The following is a 9017-nucleotide window of genomic DNA, read 5'->3' on the forward strand; positions in this document are numbered from 1 at the left end:
TAGCCCCGTGACCCTCCCGTGCGCACCACACCGCCACAGCCGCCACACAAAACCCCAGCGCCGCTGCCCTATTCTGCTCCGCCGTGCCCCGTGCGTTGCGCCGCCGTGGCCACACCTCTCCACCGCACCCCGAGCCTCCACGACCCCCACAATAGCTCCGCCTGAGCCCCAGGAGATGCCTCGCGCCCTCCTTCCCCGGCCTAGGGCCCTACACAAGCCGGATTCCACCCCGAGAACCGCCGCCGGTAAGTGGTTCCGCCACCGTGATTTCACACCGCTGTTGATGCTCCAGCCGCCCTGACCCTTTGTACACCGCCGCAGCCTCACCACGAGCCGATCCGCGGAGCCAAGGAAACCGGAGCGCCCTGCAGCACCCTCCTCCACGAGCGCCGCCCGCAACCCGCCGCTCGACCTCGCCGCCGACGTCCCTCCGTTGCGACCCCGACCGCCCCTCGCCCTTGGTAAGCTTCGGCCCGCCTCCCTGTAGCTTCTACGCTAGACCCTAGGGCCTGTAGGCGTTCCAGTAGCCGGAACGCTCGTGCTCCGGCGAGCCTTGCCGCGCAGAGCCGCCGTGACGGTCATGCCCGCCGAGCAGAGCCCCGCCGTACCCTGTTTTTGGCCCTGGTGCATCACGCATAACACGCTGGACACACCCGACCCAAGCACGGGTCGAAACGACCCCCGGAGCACCGGTTTTGGTGAACTCCGGCGAGTCCCAAGCCGCGCCGCCGCGGGATTTGTCGCCGGCGGTAGCGCGCCGCCGCCCCCGCGCGCCCTTTTCTCCCTGGCCATCCGATCTGCTTTCTGCGAACGAGATTAGATCGCGTACCCTTTTGATCTGAGCCACCAGATCCGGATCTGACGGATCAGATCTGCAGATACCGCTTCAGCCAAACACTTTTGCTAAAGAGCCCTCGCTTTTCTTTGAATTCAACCCGCAGTCCATCCTAGTTCAAAAGTAATTCCACTTAAGCCCCTGCTTTTACGTTTTAAACCCTGAGCTCTCCAGAAATTGAACCTGCCATCCACCCCTGGCTTTTTCACGTGTTAGCCCCTGGATCTTTTTAGTTATTACATTTAGGTCCCTGGTTTTTGCGCAGAAGCCCCTGGAACTCTGTTTTTCTTACAATTTAGCTCCTAGATCTTGTTTTAGGCCTAGTTTTCGCGTTCTAGCTCCGTTTTAGGCATTCTTTATGTCCACGCGATCGTTGTAACGCATAGAATAGTTCTAGCATAGTTTTGTTCATTGTTTTTTATGTATTGTTGTACTTTTTCTTAGTTTTTGCTATTGTTTGCATGTATGTTTATGTTGTGTATTATTTTGGCCATGTGTTTGTGAGTAGACGTTGATCCATCTGAGGAGCCCCAGTACCAGTACCCGGAGCATCCATCTTCTGAGCAGTTTGAGCAGCAGGAGCAGTTTGAGGAAGGCAAGTATAACATGAACACCACCTATCATTTTTAAATACATTTTCATACTGCATTTTAATATTGTATACCTATAAGGACTTTCCTAGCCACTTTATATCCTTTATATATATATCCTTGGGTTGCATTTTGGTTAGTTGTGCTAGGTGCCGCGCTACAACACACTTGGTCCTTTTTAATTAATTTGATTAATGGTATATGCAACTTAATTCTGGGAGTGGCCCGTTTGAGTGGCTCACGTCTCGTTTAAAATTGGTTTTTCTAGAAACTTGGTTTAGGGGGTTCGCACTGTGTTTTGTGCTAGCTACTCTCCATAAGGACCGTACGTCATTAGAGCGACAACCTGGGACAACAGCGCTACCACAAGACTGAAATGGGATGGTCTTGGCGTAATAATTAGGTCTTTTTGGTTTGGAGTAACTTACCTGCGGGGCAAGGGTGGTAAGCTTCTATGGCCCTCGTATGTGTGGCCTCGTCTATTGTATTCTTGACGCCCACTAGACCTGCTCCATAGTCGCCGATCCAACCCTCGCGGTTACTCCTTACCAACGAGATTCTTTGTAAAGGCCTCGTAGTGAGTTTGCTAGCCATCTCACCTAAGGAAGTGTGATGAACAACTAGCGTAGCTCACGACTTGTGGGTAAAGATGTGCAACCTCTGTAGAGTGTAAAACTGGTATACTAGCCATGCTCACGGTCATGAGCGGCCCAGATCCACCTTTTGATTAGTGGGGTTACCTTGGTGGTTTGGTTTGGTTCCTAGTAGTTCATGATTAATTCTGATTAATTACTATGTAACTGGGTTTATGGTAATTCATCAACTTGTAGTAATTAGCTTTAATAAAATTTTGCCAAGACTTAAAAGCTAATGCAGTTGAGTCAGCCAACCTTAGAGCCTCATAGTTTGAGTTATACTTGTTGAGTACAAGTTGTGTACTCACTCTTACCTACTCTACTCTTTTTCCTCTTGGGACACTCTACTGCTGCTCAGTTCCTGCCGACGCGAGGGAGTTCACTCAGCGCTACCAGGACTACTAGGACTTCTTGGTGTTCGTCTCCCAGTCGACGTCCCTGTGGCGCCCTGCTTCCGAGAGTTTCTCGTATATGTTTTTACGCTTCCGCTGTATCAGACATTTTGTCATTAATGTAATAAATAACATTTGTATTCGCTTTATTATATCTTTTTACGTGATATGTGCTGTGATATATTGTTCATTCTGTTGTATATACGTGTGACTTGATCCTGGCACGTATATGATTGCTCGGTTTATGTCCTTTTATAAACCAGGTGTTACAAGATCGGAGTATCCTACACGTAATTGGGCCTAATGAGCATAATAAATAACTAAACCTTAACTGGAATAAAGGCCTAAGAACAAGCTAAAGCCAATTCCCGGATCAATTCCCTGTTAAGACTAAGGCAAAGCATCTAATACATCACCGGATCATCCAACCCGTTTACTAGGCCTAACCTAGCAGATTTTACGCCAATTCTTAAGTATAAGAACAAATCGTAACAGATTAGATCTACTAGATAGAAAAGAAGCAGGATGTTGTCTCCATGCAACTAATTCTATGCAACAAGAATTAGCATAAGATTAAAATGTGGCTGCACAGAAACAACATGATATTCGTAGATGGTAAGCAACAAAAGCATGATGAATCTACTAAAAGCCATGCTACGAACATCAGGATAACTAGTACTACTCGCCATCAAAAATGCTTCAGTACGAGTAATACCAAGGTAAAAGCAAGAACAACACAGCCCTGATCGCAAGAAACGATCAGGGCAGCATGGCGCTTACTTGGATGAAACCCTAGGATTAGGGGTGGCGGTGCGCCAAGAGTTGTTGATTGCAAACGTGATGACGTTCTTTTTTTACAAATACCAGAGGGTACATATTTATAGTCCGGAGACTTGGGAAACAATCTAAACTAATGTGTCCACATCGGACTCTATCTCTAACTCAATCTGAACTAAGTCTAAAGATACATGGCCCACATGGCCCAAATGCTCACGCAGGAGCCGATTCATAAGCCTCCTTCAACTTCTTCATTAAGCCCAACTCACTCGCGGCCCATTAATTAACCTGTTAAATTATGGCGATAACAGTGTGTCACACTACCTCCTACCATGTTATTATCTTACCCCTATTTATGCATGAGAATATCCAATCTAGATATAGTTCACCCACTAATCTATATATTCTCTCACTCACCGCCTTCCCTGCGGAAATATAAATGAAACCCCGGTATACTCCCGAGTAAAATTCTACAGCGGTATTCCGTGCGCTTGCGGATTTATTCGTGGTTCATGAAATACTGTCACCCCAAATTGTCGTCTGTGGGCATTATCGCTGGTGACGTTGGTAGGCGCCAACAAATGCTGCTGGCTTTACTGGGACTCTGTATACTCCTTCGAGTACTCAACGTACCCGACGCATAGCCTCAGCTTCAGTAATCCTTTCAGCCGTGAATCATGAAGGATCTTTTGTCCCTTTATACATGAAACCAAAGCTGCTGCGCTTCTGCAAGGGCTGAATCCGTCGAACAATCCAAGACAGGACCACGGATGCGCCGGTCAGATGTTCCTTTTTCAAATCCTGGATCCTCTTGACCAGATTGTTGATCTGATCTACATTCTGACCACTCGAATTTCACTCGGGATGGGTCTTTGGAGGTCCTGGGGTCCTATTGGGCAGCCTTGGGCATGGTTTCCAATATAAAACCATCCAGCCTTCTAGTCGATTACTTTCTTGGACAAGGCATATGAAATATACTTTTTGTCCATCCCCTGATGCAATTGCAAACTAGCCCCACCAACTTCATCAACATTATTGGCACTGGGTTGGGGTTTCAGATGAAAAAGGAGCTGGAACAAGTCGAAATGGGGCTCAATTCCCAGAAAAGTTTCGCAAAGGTGGAAAAAATTGAGATGTGAATGACGCAGTTTGGGGTCAAGTGATGAGCTTGAATCCCCCAATGGAAGAGAAGACCACGAAAGAAGTCGGAAGAAGGAATTCCAAATCCTCGCTCAATGAACCAGAAAAAGTGACAGTTTCATCGGTCTTCTCGTAGGGACGATTCTGACCTAGAGCGGATCGCCACTGCACTATTTCACGAGGTTGAAGAAGGCACTCCTCTACCAAAGAAAGGATCTTGAAATCTGAGCACTTACTTTCCCTCCAACCGTCATCGAGCGTGGCTTCGGCGATCATGACCCCTTTCCCCTTCCCCTTGCCGATCGATTTCTTGGGCGCCATCCGGAAAGCCACGGGTCGCTTCTCGCAGATACATTCGGGGGCTACCGGATTGATGCCCAGAAGGAACAAATTCAGGCGACCAAGTGGCTTTGGGCTTTGCCTAGATGAGGGGAGGGATGTGGGAGTAGATCTAGAAATGGCAGCTGCTGCAACTGGATGAGTTGAAAGGGTAAAAACCTTAATCTTTACCACGCGGTTAAATAAGCCAGCGGGTGGCAACTCCATAAATATCTGGAAGTTCAAGAGTCACTCAACATATAGTATTTACTTTTCAGCGATAATTCCAGGATTATGGAGGATGTTATTCATTTAGTCATTTTTTAGGGATTGCATTCCAAAAAAAGTGGTTTTCGAATTGCAGAATCAATTTACCTGTTTTTACCATCAAAATAAATTTCTGAAATTTCGCACATTCCATGCCACGGTTCTTTGGATTCTTTATTCCAAAACTGATGGGATTTGGATTCAAGGCTCGGGGGCTGCAGATATGTGACAAAATGGCTTGTTTTTCAAATCGATGTGAAAGACAAGATTTGGAAGATAATGTTGAAGACTGATTTGACCCTCAACCTGATTCTTTGATTCAACCTAAGACTCGGGTGCTACTCCATATGGAGTACGAGTTCATCGTGCACCATATAAAGGAAGACGATTCGGGGCTTGAGCACCTCATAGCCTCGATGCAGCCAAGGAAGTATTAGGAAGACTACTCGAAGTGCTTGGAAGACTACTCGAAGCACTCGAAGACGCCTTTAGAAGTACTCAATGCCTGCAGTACTCGACTACAAAGGGCTCGGGTGCTTGTTAGACCCGGGGCAGCAGGACTGCTCACAGGCATAGAATACTCATGGGATAGCACATGGCATGTACCTTATCCTCTTGTAACTACCCGTACAATCGTAGAACTAGTCGACATACAAGGAAACTACTCGACCGGGCTCGAGTAAGACTCAAGGATAGTATTCGGCTAGGATTTCTATGTAACCCTGTCCCCAATACTATATAAGGGCGGGCAGGGACCCCTCCAAAACATACAACCTCATCTAAGATAATACAAACTAAAACACAGGACGTAGGGTATTACGCTCTCGGCGGTCCGAACCTGTCTAAAGTTTCAAGTTCTTGCACCATCGAGTTTAGATCTCGGTGATCCCCTGCATAAAACCTACCACCTTGGGGGTATCCCTCGGTGGGCTTGGCAGTTAAACACCGATATGGGGTGCGATGAACAGTCGCACTCCATATGGAGTAGCCCCCGAGACTTAGGTTGAATCGAAGAGTTCAGGCTGGGGGTCCATCTTGAACCTTGAATTAAATCCATTGTCTTTCAAATATTTTTGAAAAACAAGTCTCTGATGACACATACCCAGTAGCCCCCGAGCCTTGGATCCAAATCCCAAAATTTGGAAAAAGGGTCCAAAACATCATGGCATACTCAGAGTAGAAGCTGATGCTTGGTGTGTATCATTATATAGATGCTAACTAGGATTTGGTGAAAAAGCTCAAGGGTGCCGACCGTTAGATGATTGACTCGATGAAGCAGATCCAAACTTTGGCAGCGGAGCTTGAGGGGTTCAAGAACGCAGCGAAGCTCATTATCGACATGGTGGATCCTGTTGAAGGTGAGGCTGTGGAGCAGAAGATCTTACTGCAGCATCTCTGAGAAGTTCCACAAAAGTTCACAATCTATGTGTCCGAGACCACCAAATCTTATGTGGCTACTACCCTAGGAATCCTGATGTCCTGGTATAGTACCATTGACCTGTAGCCATTGACCGGTGGGTTGCCTGCTAACTGCTCTGACAAGAAGTTTGCAGAGTACACCGAAGAAGTCCGATCAGTGGCGAATAAGATAGTTGATGACATAGAATAGCAGGAGTAGATGTTTGTCATAATCTAGTGGATACTATGACTCCTTTTGTTTGTATGTATGTTGTTGGCTTTCTTTGATGTGCCTTCATGATGCTGAGTTCAATAACTTCAGATATCTTAGGACTTCTCAAATATTTTGCACGTGGCAAGTAGTCAGAGCCTGAACCGAGTAGGTTAATTTAGTAATTCGAAGAGTCATATTACTTCCTGAGTGTCTTGCTCGTGGCAAGCACTCAGAGCCTGTACTGCGTAAATGAGTTTGATAACTTGAATAGTTATAGGACTTCCCGAGTGCCTTGCTCATGGCATGTACTCGGAGTCTATACTGCATAGGTGATTTTGATAACTCGAACAGTCATAGGGCTTCCCGAGTGCCTTGCTCATGGCAAGTACTCAGAGCCTATACTGCATAGGTGAGTTTGATAACTCGAACAGTCATAGGACTTCCCGAGTGCCTTGCTCATGGCAAGTACTCGGAACCTATACTGCATAGGTGAGTCTGATAACTCGAACAGTCATAGGGCTTCCCGGGTGCCTTGCTCATGGCAAGTACTCGGAGCCTATACTGCATAGGTGAGTCTGATAACTCGAACAGTCATAGGGCTTCCCGGGTGCCTTGCTCATGGCAAGTACTCGGAGTCTATACTGCATAGGTGAGTCTGATAACTCGAACAGTCATAGGGCTTCCCGAGTGCCTTGCTCATGGCAAGTACTCGGAGCCTATATTGCATAGGTGAGTTTGATAACTCAAATAGTCATAGGGCTTCCCGAGTGCCTTGCTCATGGCAAGTACTCGGAGCCTACACTGCATAGGTGATGTATGGGAGGTAGTGAAATTGTAGTCTTCTGGGATGACAGCCTTACTAACATATGTAGAAAACATGTGCGGATTGTTCCTAACTCCTTGGTACAATGTTATGGATAGGATCATCGCAAATGCTCAATGTTCTAGGAGTTTGGTACTTCTTCGCCAATAGGATATTATAGTCGGTAGGAACCTAGTCTTGTCACCTTGGAAACAATGAATGGTCCTTCCCATCAAGAGTTGAGCTTATGAAGGCCGACTTCGTTCTGAATGTGCCTTAGGACCATGTCATCGATGTTGAATGATCTTTCATGCACATTGCGGTCGTGATAACGATGCACTCCTTGCAGGTAGCATGCAGATTGTACTAGGGCGTTGCATCTGGCCTTCTCGATTGAGTCCAGCTCCATCTTTCTTGCTTCATCTGCTTCTCCTTGGTACATCTCCACTCTGGCTGACTGCCACATGATGTCTGTTGGTAGTATGGCTTGAACCGTAGACGAGGAAGAAATGTGTTTGCCCGGTAGATTTACAAGGTTGCGTCCGGAGTCCCCAGATGACATGAGGTAGTTCGAAGATCCATTTACTTCCCATTTTGCTATTGACTTCGTAAAGTCATTTCTTCAGGCCTTCAAGGATCATTCCATTCGCGCGTTCCACCTGGCCATTGGCTCTGGGGTGGGCCACCGAGACGTACTTGACGTCGATAGCGCAGCGCTCACAAAATTCCCAAAATGTCTCTGCTGTGAAGTTGGAGCCCGGCTGAAAGGATCTTAAGATGCCTAGAGGGGGGGTGAATAGGCAATCTACAATTTAAAAAACTTAACAAAAGGGTCAGACACTGATTATCCCGGATACTCCGGGTATATGCCCGGATACTCCGGGTTTGGAGGTCCGGAGTATCCGGAGCTATGACCGGAGTCTCCGGGTTTGAATCACCTGAAACGAAACTGCAAGTAACTCTGCAAGAAAAGTAGATCGAGCTAGATAAAGAGTACCAGGGGTTCCTTAAGGTTGATAACTGACAAACGAAGTTCACTAGAAACTCGTAAATGAGTAGATCGAGCTCAAACCCTAGAAACCAAGTCTCACAAGCAAATGACAACTAAATCAAGTAAACTAAGACAAAGGAGACAAAGATTTGTTTCCCGAAGTTCACACCCGAAGGTGCTACGTCTCCGTTGACGAAGGATTCGAGAGACGGTGCTCAAGAACCCCTATGCTCCTCTCCCAAGGGCGAGATCACCTCTCAAGCCCAAGGTTACTTACTATGGATTCCTCGGCGAGGAATGAAGATTACAAACTTCTTGTGCAGCTCACAATCTTGTTTGAGCTATCACAAGCACGCCTAGCCGTCTAGGAGCACAAGGCTCCAAGAGTAGCAAACTTGAATCCGCGGGCTTGACCAAAACCAAGTGCTCAAGAGATGGGAATGAGGCTCACTAGCACTAATCCTTGCTCTTGCTTGCTTCTCACTCAAATCCCTTAAGGGAATCACTCAAGAATGAAGAAGGGAGAGTGAGGGAGCTCTCTTTGGCTTAGGTTTGAGTTCTGTTCGTCCAAAGTGGCAAGAGAGAGGGCTGAAGGGGTATGGAGAGAGTATTTATAGTCTTCAGCTCAAAATTAGCCGTTGGGCGAAAGGGTACCCGG

This window comes from Panicum virgatum, chromosome 7K, assembly GCF_016808335.1.
Source record: "Panicum virgatum strain AP13 chromosome 7K, P.virgatum_v5, whole genome shotgun sequence".
NCBI classification, from domain to species: domain Eukaryota; kingdom Viridiplantae; phylum Streptophyta; class Magnoliopsida; order Poales; family Poaceae; genus Panicum; species Panicum virgatum.